Source organism: Hypanus sabinus, chromosome 1 (assembly GCF_030144855.1).
Source record: "Hypanus sabinus isolate sHypSab1 chromosome 1, sHypSab1.hap1, whole genome shotgun sequence".
In the NCBI taxonomy this organism is placed as follows: Eukaryota; Metazoa; Chordata; class Chondrichthyes; order Myliobatiformes; family Dasyatidae; genus Hypanus; species Hypanus sabinus.
Window position 1 is genome coordinate 102,366,100 of NC_082706.1, and position 12,990 is coordinate 102,379,089.

A 12,990-nucleotide genomic window follows, 5' to 3' on the forward strand; every position below is an offset into this window, starting at 1 on the left:
ATGGAATCAGTTCTGTGTTGAGGTGAGTGAGGCTATCCATGCTGTTTCAGGAGCCTAAAAGTTGAGGGGTATTAGCTGTTCCTGAACTAAGGCTCCAGTACCTCCTTCCCGGTGGCAGCAGTGAGAAAGGAGCGTGCCTTGGAAAGTGGGGGCCCTAGATGACGGATGCTGCCTTCCTGTGTCAGCACTCCATGCTGATGTGCACAGTGGTAGTGAGGGCCTTACCCATGATGGACTGGACTGTATCCAGTACATTTTGTAGCCTTTACCATTTTTGCTTCCATACCAGACACTAATAAAACCAATTAGGATACTCTCCACTGTGCATCAGTTAAAGTTTTAGTTTTAAAAAGTTTGTGGAGTGTGGATTTGCCAAGAGTCTATGGAAGAGGATGCAAGACTTCTTAATATGGTTCACCTCAAGCAGCTGTTAATTTTGGAACTGAAATTGACAGTTCTTTGTTAAGCAAAGACATTAAAGACGAGAAGGAGGGTTCACATCTCAGCCATAACTTCACTGAATAACAACAGGTTCAAGAGATTGTAGGGTTGTCTCCAGTTCTATGTTTCTTATTTACATAATGGCTTCTCTGTAATGTACTGGTTTTTTGTAGTGTTCACCGCTGAGGTAACGGTTTCTCTGCAGCAGTAATGTTTGGGTTATGTCTGGAGATAACGGGACTGTGGATGCATGTTAGCCAATCGGGATTTTGTTGCCCTGTCTTGTGATTCCGGAAGCAGTTGCTTTCGAGGACTTTTGCCAGAGGGAGAGAGAGAGATGAAGAGAGAAGACGCAAATGGAACGATTTGGTAGTCTGCCAGTTGGGGTGGACTCAAAGCGGGGGTCCGAAGGGCAGCAATGATCGAAGAAGGATCAGCGAAAGGGAAACTGTGAGTTCCAACTTTGTGTGCACAGACTGCTTAATAAGATTTGGGCCCTTTTTCTTTTATATTTCATTTCTCTACTAACCATATAGTCAAAGTAAGAGTTACAAAGCTTGATTGTTTAATCACATGTTGTGTACTGTTTGTTATTCTGGGGTACTGATTTGTAACAGGAGACACATCATGCAGCATCCACTCAATCGAGATTTCTTAAGTTCAGCTGGGCCAGGGGTTATCACCCCCTATATGAAGCTTGCTAGGCAAAGCAAGTGTTACGTTTATATATAAACATTTATTTGCAAACTTGCAAAATATATATTTCTGCCAGAATATGCACATATATCAAATTCAAATTCTGGTCCAGGCACTCTCTAGCCTCTACAGTGCCCAATAATCCTGTGGACATCAAGCGCTCCCTCTCCAAGGACACCTGGGCACTGTTGTATTGTCGGAAAATTGGCAGGCGCTAGCTCAGCTGGAACCCCCCTGCAGCCTATTGTCTGGAGCTGTGAACAGCTACCTTGGCAAAGCTCAGGAGAAGACTGACAGAGAGATTCCCTGGCCAACTGGGTGGACAAGGACCCGGAGAGTGGGTCTGAGGTGCGACCAGAACTTGAGGAGCAGTCCCTTCAAACACTCAAAGAGAGGCAGCAACCTCTGGAGCGCAGTGTGAACTTGGAACACGGACTCCACCAAGCCACAGATAGAACAGCTGGCCTGGGAGATGGTGAACCAGGTCCATCGATGAGAGTGGGAGGATGGACCTGCTGCTGGGTCAAAGTCAGGTGTTAAACCCTGCAGGAATAATCAACCAGATATAGCAACCTTAAGTGAGAGCACAGGCTCTATAACACCTAAAGCATGTCGGGTCAATATTAACACTGCAGGAATCTGTTATTTCTTGTTGGTCCCACCCTCTATTTCTTGCTATTGTCAAGAGGCTGAATGTATCAACAGCTAGTTGTTGGGTGTTAATGATCAGTATTTTAACTTAGTGACAAAAAATAGTGACTTCAGTTCCAGTTCCAGACTGTCAGTGCTGGGTGAAATTTCCACCTGTCAAACAATGATGCCAGAAGTGAATCAAAGCGGTTTTTAAGTCATCCTTTCAGTCAATGGTCAAACAAGTTTGCTCCTGTGTCTGACATGAAAACTGACCACTGCTGCTCCCATAATTACTGAAAAATCCAAGGGCCATGGTTCCTGGGACTGGTATTTAGGGGATATAATTAGGTGGTTTTGCATTCTGCGAACATATTGTTGGAAAATGACTTTAATTGACAGCACATGAATAGAAAGAAGGAGATGTACTTTATTTTATTTTCGCTCATTAATTTAGACTAGAGATACAACATGGTAACAGGCCCTACCCAAAGAGCCCACTCTGCCCATTGACACCAATGTGCCCAATTAACCTTATTACATGTGCATCTTTGGAATGGGGGAGGAAACCCGCGCAGAGCCAAGGAGAACATACACAGCAGCGGGAATTGAACCCGGGTCATTGGCGCTCTTACACTACCATGCCATCCCGGCAACAGTAATGAAACAGGAGAAGACAACAGCAGCAAAACAACGTTTTCACATCCACTCACACACCCAGACAGGCCAGGGCACCTCCAGGCCTCCAGTCTTTGCCCTGAATTGATCACTTCTACCGTATAAGTCATGAGTAAGGTGTATTATTGTAAACAGGGTTGCTGGGATAGAACTTGGAGGATCTGGTTCATTATAATTCATTGGGTTTGGTGGGGTGCATTTTTTCAGATTTGGAGGTAGCACCGTGAACTCTCTCTATACTCACTGTCTAGGTAAGGTAGCCAACAAATCAAAGACCCCACCCACCCTGAACATTCTGTCTTTGCCGCCCTTCCATTGGGCAGAAGATTCAAAAGGCTGAGAGCCAGCTTCTACTTCGCTGTTATACAACATTGAATGGGCCCCAAGTACGGTAAGATGCACTCTTGACCTCACAACATTCCTTGTTACGGCCTCGCGCTCTTTGACTGCACTGCACTTTGTCTAGAACGACAGCACTTGCACTTTCAACGCACGGATGTGAGGAGCTGTTCGGTATGGATGGCATGGCATGAGATCCAAGGTAGACTACAGATGCTGGACATCACACACAAAGACCCTGGAGGAACCCGGTGGATCAGGCTGCACTTATGGAGAGAAGTGAACAGTGCTGTCTGATCTGTGGAGCCCCGCCAGCTCTTTTGTGTGTTGCTCATTCTCCTCTTTTTATTGAACACAAACGAAAACAGAAACACTAAACATATGCTAACAAAGCCAGGGAATCACACATATGCAGCAACAAATATATAACTATGAACTTTAAATACACAAATAAACAAGAAAACCCACTCTAAATACTGTCGGACTGTGTTGCTCCGCTACCTTCACTGCACTGTTGCCAGTTCTCAATGCTGTACAGTCGAGTGCAAGGGGGAGGAGTGAAGGAAATAGCAAACTGAGGAGAGGCTGGGTCAGTGCTTTTCAAAGAGTTGAGAAAGGGGGATTGCATCAGACAGAAGATACAAAAGCATAACATGCTACCACTAGGCCTATAGACATCAACTATCGCATGTTATCAGACTCTTGAATGGACCTAAGATGAACCCTTGATTGTTCAGTTTGGCTCGTCATAGACTTAGCACCTTATTGCTTCTACATAGTTTTGTTACTGTTTTTCCTTCCATAGTACCTCAGCGAACTTCTGTTTCGAATGATCTGTCCTGATGGCATACAAACAAAATCTTTTCACTATATCTCAGTATATGCTACAACAATAAACCTACTACCAATTACCAGCTTCTGTTTCCCTCTCTGACAAAAACCATCATTTCATTCATTTTATGAAATTTCCAAACCCCAGTACAGGTCTCCCCCACTTTACGAATGCTTGTTTTACGCCATTACGCTTTTACAAAGGACCTACATTAGTAACCTGTTTTTGCATTACAAAGAGGATTCTCGTTTTTACGAACATTTCTCCCATGTAAATTAATGGTTCTTCCCTTTACGCCATTTTGGCTTAAGAAAGGTTTCATAGGAACACACTACCTTTGTAAAGTCGGGGGTGGGGGAGGGACATCTATAGATAGCATAAACTTATTTACAGCACTGGACTGACTCTTGATCTATTCAGATGTTGTTTTAAGAATTTAGTGAGGAATTCAATGATTAAAATGGATTGTTCATGGCACAGAATGTAATGTCATCACTGAATAATCCCACAAAACATGCTATGGATGTCCTGTTCCAGTAGCTCAATTAACAAGTTAACATAGTCTCACCAAGGTAACATCTTCTGGGAACAACTAAGGAAACATTTTTGAACATTCAGTGAGAGAGCAGAGTGGTTAAGCTTCATTAGAATCCAAACTACCAGTCTTAAATCATCTTGTGGCCATGCTGCAGAACTGCTCATTCACAAAATGATGAAAGGATTGTGCACTCAACACAGCCAGTAACACTAACAAGTTGTATTTATAGAACACAGTAAAGTATCCCACAGTGCTTTATAGGAATGCTTTCAAGAGAAATATAATGAACATGTGAAGGTGTACTGGAGCAGTTGAGTGAGAGCCAAGCCTAGATGGTAGATTTTGTGGAGCTTTTTTCTTGACATTGAGGAAGAGAGTTTCAGAGCTGTACAGTATAGAAGTAGATTTGTCAGCAAATCACATCAATGCTAACTTTTCTCCCCCATCTCTTTAACCTGCTTATATATGCCTTATCTATTTCAGTGACTGTCTAAATGTCTGATAGACATAGTGATTGTATCTGATTCATCACTTCCCCAGCAGTAAGTTTTAGATATCAACCAATCAAAATACTTTCCCTTTAAATCCCTTTTAATAATTTATCCTGTCACCTTAAACCAAAACTCTCTTGCTTTTGATACCCTTACTGTGGGGTAAATTATTCTTACCATTTCTCCTATTAAAATGCTGTATAATTGTATAAAGTTGCTCCTCAGTCCCCTTTTGTTCCAGGATAAATAAGCCCAGTCCATTCTCTCTTTTCCATGTTCTCCCCATAACTAAAGTGCATCAATGCAGGCAGCACCCTGGGGAACCTCTTCTGCACTCTGTCCAGTGCCAGCACTTCCTTTCCCTTATCTGGTGACCAGAACTGCATGCAGTACTCGGTGTGTGGTCTCGACCAAAAATACCATAAGACATCGAAGTAGAATTAGGCCATTTGGCCCATCCAGTCAGCTCCACCATTTAGTCATGGTTGATCCTTTTTTACCCTCCTCAGCTCCACTCCCCAGCCTTCTCCCTGTAACACAGAAACACAGAAAACATACAGGCCTTTTGGCCCACAAAGATGTGGCAAACACGTCCCTACCTTAGAACTATAGAACCATAGAACACTACAGCACAGTACAGGCTCTTCAGCCCTCCATGTTGTGCCAACCCATATAATCCTTAAAAAAAAGTACTAAACCCACGCTACCCCATAACCCTCCATTTTTCTTTCATCCATGTGCCTGTCCAAGAGGCTCTTAAATACCCCTAATGTTTTAGCCTCCACCACCATCCCTGGCAAGTCATTTCAGGCACTCACAACACTTTGTGTAAAAAACTTACCCCTGATGTCTCCCCTAAACTTTCCTCCCTTAATTTTGTACATATGCCCTCTGGTGTTTGTTATTGGTGCCCTGGGAAACAGGTACTGACTATCCACCCTATCTATGCCTCTCATAATCTTGTAGACCTCTATCAAGTTCCCGCTCATTCTTCTACGCTCCAAAGAGAAAAGTCCCAGCTCTGCTAATCTTGCTTCATATGACTTGTTCTCCAAACCAGGCAACATCCTGGTAAATCTCCTCTGCATCCTCTCCATAGCTTCCACATCCCACCTATAATGAGGTGACCAGAATTGAACACAATACTCTAAGTGCGGTCTCACCAGAGATTTGTAGAGTTGCAACATGACCTCTCTACTCTTGAACTCAATCCCCCTGTTAATGAAGCCTAGCGTCCCATAGGCCTTCTTAACTACCCTATCAACCTGTGCAGTGACCTAGAGGGATGTGTGGATTTGAACCCCAATGTCCCTTCGTTCATCCACACTCTTAAGTAACTGACCATTAATCCTGTACTCAGTCTTCTGGTTTGTCCTTCCAAAATGCATCACCTCACACTTGTCCAGATTGAACTCCATCTGCCATTTTTCTGCCAAACTCTGCAGCCTGTCTATATCCTCCTGTAACCTTCGACAACCTGCAGCTCCGTCCACAACTCCTCCAATCTTCGTGTCATCTGCAAACTTACACACCCATCCTTCCGCCTCTTCATCCAGGTCATTTATAAATATCACAAAGAGCAGGAGTCCCAGGACAGATCCTTGCAGCACTCCATAGTCACCGACCTCCAGGCAGAATACTTTCCTTCCACAACTACCCTCTGCTTTCTTACTTTAAGCCAATTTTTTATCCAAACAGACAAGGTTCCACTTATCCCATGCCTCATGACTTTCTGGATGAGTCTCTTGTGAGTGACCTTGTCAAATGCCTTGCTAAAACCCAAGTAGACCACATCCACTGCCCTACCCTCATCAATTCCTTTTGTTGCCTCTTCAAAAAACTCAATCGGGCTCGTGAGAAACGATCTTCCCTTCACAAAGCCATGTTGACTATCCCTGAGTAGACTGTACTTCTCCAAATGCTCGTAGATCCTATCCTTAAAAATCCTTTCCAGTAGTTTGCATACCACCGACGTAAGACTCACTGGTCTATAGTTCCCAGGTTTCTCCCATTACCTTTTCTAAACAAGAGAACTACATTTGACATTCTCCAGTCCTCTGGCACTTCCCCTGTAGCCAAAGAGGATTCAAAGATCATAGCTAATGCTCCTGCGATCCCTTCTCTCAATTCCCACAACAACCTGGGGTGTATCATATCCGGCCCTGGGGATTTATCAATCTTAATGTTTTTAAGAAAAGCCAGCATTTCTTCCTTAATCTCCACATTGTCCAGCACACAGGCCCGCTCTACTTTGACCTCATCCTGATCAAGATCCTTTTCACTTGTGAATACTGAAGCAAAGTATTCATTTAGGACCTCCCCAACCACCTCTGCCTCCAGGCATATGTTGCCCTCTTTATCCTTCAGCGGTCCCACCTTCGTTCTCGTCATCCTCCTGTTCTTTACATAAGCATAGAATACCTTGGGGTTCTCCTTAAACCTACGTGCCAAGGCCTTCTCATGCCCCCTTTGAGCTCTCCTAAGTCCTTTCTTAAGCTCCTTCCTGGCTACCCTATATTTCTCATGAGCCCCTCCTGCTTCCTGTTTCTTATATCTAACATATGCTTCCTTTTTCCTCTTGACGAGTTGCCTCACATGTTTCATCAGCCACGGTTCCCTTTTCCTACCATTTTTTTCTTGCCTCAGTGGGACAAACCTATCCTGAACCCAGCTCAAGTGGTCCCTAAACTTCTCCCATATTGCTTCTGTGCTTTCCCCTTTGAACATCTGTTTCCAATTTACTCTCGCTAGTTCCTGCCTCATCCCTTTAAAGTTAGCCCTTCCCCAGTTAAGCACTTTACCATTTTGTCTGACTTTATCCTTTTCCATGGCTATGCTGAAGCTAAGGAAGTTGTGGTCACTCTCACCAAAATGCTCCCCCACCAAGAGGTCTGTCACCTGACCAGGTTCATTACCCAGAACTAGATCCAGTATAGCCTCTCCTCTCGTCGGCCGGTCCACATACTGTGTCAGGAATCCTCCTTGAACACACCTGACAAATTCAGCCCCATCTATCCCCCTTGCACTCAGGAGATGCCAGTCAATATGTGGGAAGTTGAAATCACCCATAGCTACTACCCTGTATTTCCTGCCCCATTCTAAAATCTGCCTGCTTATCTGCTCCTCGGTGTCCCAAGGGCTATCCGGGGGCCTATAGACTACTCCCAACACAGTGATTGATCCCTTCCTATTTCTGACTTCCACCCAGACCGACTCAGTGGACACTCCCTCTGCAATGTTCTCCCTTTCTAAAGCCGTGATACTATCCCTGACCAGCAATGCCACTCCCCCACCCCCCACCTTTTCTACCTCCCATCCTATTCCTTTTAAAACACCTGAAACCTGGGACCTGCATCATCCAATCCTGCCCTTCATCCAACCAAGTTTCAGTAACGGCCACAACATCGTAGTTCCATGTACTAATCCATGCTCTAAGTTCATCCTCCTTGTTCCTAATACTCCTAGCATTGAAATAGACACATTTCAACCCCTTTAACTGGCTACAATTATGTTTTGTCCCCTGTCTGTCCTTCCTCATCAGCTCAGAACTCTTTGCATCATGCCCTTGTGCTTCTACCTTAATCCCTGCACCCACATTCTGATTCCCACCCCCTGCCAAACTAGTTTAAACCCTCCCCAACAGCTCTATCAAACCTGCCCGCCAGGATATTGGTCCCCCTGGGATTCAAGTGCAATCCGTCCTTTTTGTACAGGTCACACCCGCCCCAAAAGAGGTCCCAATAATCCAGAAATTTGAACCCCTGACCCCTGCTCCGTTCCCTCAGCCACGCATTTATCCTCCACCTCATTCTATTCTTATTCTCATTGCCACATGGCACAGGCAGTAATCCCGAGATTACTGCTTTTGATGTCCTGCTTTTCAACTTCCTTCCTAACTCCCTGTAGTCTTCTTTCAGGACCTCTTCCCTTTTCCTTCCTATGTCATTGGTAATAATATGTACCACGACCTCTGACTGTTCTCCCTCCCACAGTAGGATATCTTGGACACGATCAGAAATATTCTGGACCCTGGCACCTGGGAGGCAAACTACCATCCGAGTTTCTTTCCTGAGTTCACAGAATCGCCTGTCAGACCCCCTGACTATAGAGTCCCCTATCACTACTGCCTCCCTCTTCCTTTCCCTACCCTTCTGAGCCACAGGGCCAGACTCTGTCCCAGAGGTAAGGCCACTGTCACTTTCCCCAGGTAGGCTGTCCCCCGCAACAGTACTCAAACAGGAGTACTTATTGTCAAGGGGTACAGCCACAGGGGTACTCTCTAGTACCTGACTCTTCCCCTTCCCTCTCCTGACTGTGACCCATTTCTCTGTCCCCTGTGGCTCCGGAGTGACCACCTGTCTGTAACTCCTCTCTATCACCTCCTCACTCTCCCTGACCAGACAAAGGTCATCGAGCTGCATCTCCGGTTCCCTAACACAGTCCCTTAGGAGTTGTATCTCGATGCACTGGGGGGAGGTGTGGCCGTCTGGGCTGCTGGGAGACTCCAGGACCTCACATCTGACACCGACCACAGAAAACCAGCCTCACACACATACTACTTCCTTTAGCAATCAACAACTGCCTCGCCTCGTTGTGTTACCGCCAAAGCCTCTCACTCTGCTGCCTCTCACTCCGCTGCCCACTGGATATGGCTGCCTTCGTTTTAAACTGTTCGCGCTCAACAGGCTGACGTCACGCGCCTGCGCAGTCTGGCCTCTCTTCCCCGAGAACTCAAAATGTCTTCCCGCTGGAAATCCTTAGGTGCTCTCCCACTGCCTTCTCATTCCGAATCTTTAATGCCGTGTCCAATCAAGAACTTAACAAGCTGTGCCTTAATATACCCAAAGGCTTGGCCTGCCCCCTGCCTGTTGTAACAGATTCCACAAATGCACCTTCCTGTGGCTAAAGAAATTTCTCTGCATCTTTTTTTTAAATGGACGCACCTCTATCCTGAGGCTGTGCCCTGTTGTCCTAGACTCCCCCACCATGGGAAACATCCTTTCCACATCTGTTTTGTCTAGGCATTTCAACATTTGAAAGATTTCAATGAGATCTCCTCTCATCCTTCTAAATTTCAGCAAGTACAGATCTAGAGCCACCAAATGTTCCTCGTATGATAACCCTTTCATTCCCAGAATCACCTTTGTAAACCTCCTCTGAATCCTCTCCAATGCCGGCACATCTTTTCAAAGATGTTGAGCCCAGAACTGTTCACAATACTTAGGGTGAGACCTCACCAGGGCCTTATAAGGCCTCAGTATCATAAGCCTGCTCTTGTGTTCTAGACCTGTTGTAATGAATGCTAACATTGCATTTGCCTTCCTCACCACCAATTCAACCTGCAAGTTAACCTTTAAAGTGTTCAACACAAAGACTTTCAAGTCCCTTTGCACCTCAGATTTTTGGATTTTCTCCCTGTTTAGAAAATAGTCCACACATTTATTTCTTCTACCAAAGTGCATGACCATACATTTTCCAACATTGTATTTCATTTGACACTTTCTTGCCCATTTTCCCAATCTGTCCAAGTCCTTCTGCATCCTACCTGTTTCCTCAACACTATCTGCCCCTCCTCCAATCTTCGTATCATCTGCAAACTTGGCCACAAAGCTATTTAATTCACCATTTAAATCATCGATATACAGCACAAAAAGAAACGGTCCCAACACCGAGCCCTGCAGAACACCACCAGTCACTGGCAGCCAACCGGAAAAGGATCTTTTTATTCCCACCCACTGCCTCCTACCTATCAGCCAATGCTCTAACCATGCCAGTCTAATCAGTAAACACAAAGTACACTGCAGATGCTGTGGTCAAAGCAAGACGTACAAAAAAGCTGGATGAACTCAGCAGATCGGGCAACATCCGTTTACAGCTCATTTCAACAGATGCTGCCTGATCTACTGAGTTCACCCAGCTTTTTTGTACGTCCAGTTTAATCAGTGTTTTGGAAATTTGGAACGTAACACTCCAACTCTTATATTCTAAGCCCCGACCTATGAAAATAACCATACAACTATTTCACCACTTACTACAGCAACTGAGATCATAAAGACAGCATATTTAAACCTGGCAGTGCTGAAGCATTAAATGAGGACAGAGATCTTCAAGGGTTTAGGTGGGGTGAAAAGAACCGCGGAGAGGCAGCGTTGTGACTTTCAATGGGCTACGTAGATGTAAAGCATGACTTTATTCAGCTGAAGCAGACGTTCAGGATGATATTGGGAGAGTCTCTCTGAACCTAGGGTACAATGAGTTTATACTCTTAAAGCTTAACGGTAGCAGCAGGTGATTAAATTGAGTTTCAGTTACATTGATGCACTACAGAAAGCATCCTCTCTGAATGCACAAGCACTTGGTACGGCAACTGAAAGAAACTGCAGAGAGTTGTGAACACACTCAGCACTCAGCCTCCATGGCCGCTGCCTGCTCTTCTCACTGTCTCGACAAAGCAGTTACCATCAGACATAAGCCTGAAAGCACATACCACCAGGTTCAAGGGCAGCTTATATCCTATAGTTATAAGACTATTGAATGGTCTTACTAATTTATCGAGATACAGCCTGGAGCAGATCCTTCCAACTCTTCAAGCCGCACCACTGAGCAAACCCCCAACTTAATCTGAGCCTAATTACAGTGACCAATTGACCTACCAACCAGTGTGCTCCCAAAAGGTATCCACATGGTAATGGGGAGAACATACAAACTCCCTGCTGACAGCGGCAGAACTGAACCTATGTGGCTAGCGCTGTATTCGCATTTTGCTAATCACTATGCTACCTTGCCACCCAAGTAAGGAGAGGAGAATCAAAAAGGGTTTCAAGGAGAACTCGGGTAAAACTAGAAATGTCTTATTTTCATCTATGTTGTTGTCTTGCCATATATATTGTGGTTCAAATTAGCTGCCATTGCTTACAAATTATGAAAATAACAGGAATTAAGAAAATCTTCTCAAATAAGATGTGCTCCCATTGCAACTATGTAATTCCACTTGCCTGCATGTAAAATTATTGAAGAGAACTCTGCAAATTTAACTATTTTTTAAATTGCTAAACTGGTTTATTTTCATGGACCAAGGTGCAGGGAAAAACTTTGTTTTGCAAGCCATCCATACAGGTCAGATCATTATGCAATACGTTGAGGTAGTACAAAGGAAAACAGTAACAGAATGTAGAATCAGGTGTAACCGTTCCAGAGAAAGGACAGAGCAGGCAGACAACAAGGTGCAAAGCCATAACCAGGTAGAGTGTGAGGTCAAATGTTCATCCAGGTTGGATGGGAAGAGACTCAATATTGAAGTACAACTTTAGGAAACGATATCTCTCTAGTATGTATTTTATTTTCCTTTTTTTGTTTTTGTCTCTCTGGGCGTGGAGCAGTCTGACCAACCCAATATGTCTACCAGCTCTGCATTTCACAATTCCCACGGTCTTTTGTCTATGTTCTCACTCACTAACTGCTCCCATTCTCACTTTGACCGGACAACCTTGCTTACATCTTATCCCCATGGTCACCCCAGTTTTACCTGTCACATACACCCCCGTCCCCACTCTCTCAGCAGCTTAACAAACTTCTTCTCTCTGCTTCCTGGCTCTGATGAGGAGCCTTCAACCCAAAATGTTAGCTTTCATTTGTTCCTCTTCCCACAGATGCGGCCTGATCTGTTGAGTATTTCAGTGTATATTTTGTTTTTTATAATAGACAGTTGTGTTTTGAGCTACTCCCTTCTCTTCAGGGATGCAACTAATTCCCCTAAACGTGGTCCAGCCATCAAAGGATTTGTTGGGTTGACCATGTGATGGATTGACTATTATGGCTGGTCTGTCATTTGCATTTCAACAGCACTCCTAGTAAGTAGATAATCTACTGTCCTCCAATGTACAAACATTTTTGGACATTTGTATCCTTTTAAATTCCCACCCTCAATAGCTTTGCTACTTTCTGTGTGTTTATAAAGAATGAGACATGGTACTGCAGACCCAGGAAGAATCACAAGAGTGGGAAATGGCCAGAGTTGTACCACAGCAATGCAAATCCTGGTGTGGTTACACCTGGAGCAATGGATATGGCTCAGGGCTCCAGAATTACAATATGTATGTCTTGTCTCAGGAGGAAGGAAGCTTAAATGACACTTGGACAACAACGGAAGATTATAAACACAAAAGGCAATAAGAAAGATTGAGAGGCGATGTTTTTGAAGTTTCAGGATATGAAGGAAGCCTGATAGGATTTGGTGGAAGAATGAAAAAGAGAGCAAGACAGAAGGACAAAGAGGCAGTGACAGACATAAAGATAGAGAAAGATTCAGGTACAGACAGATGGAGAGACCGAGACAATGGTATACA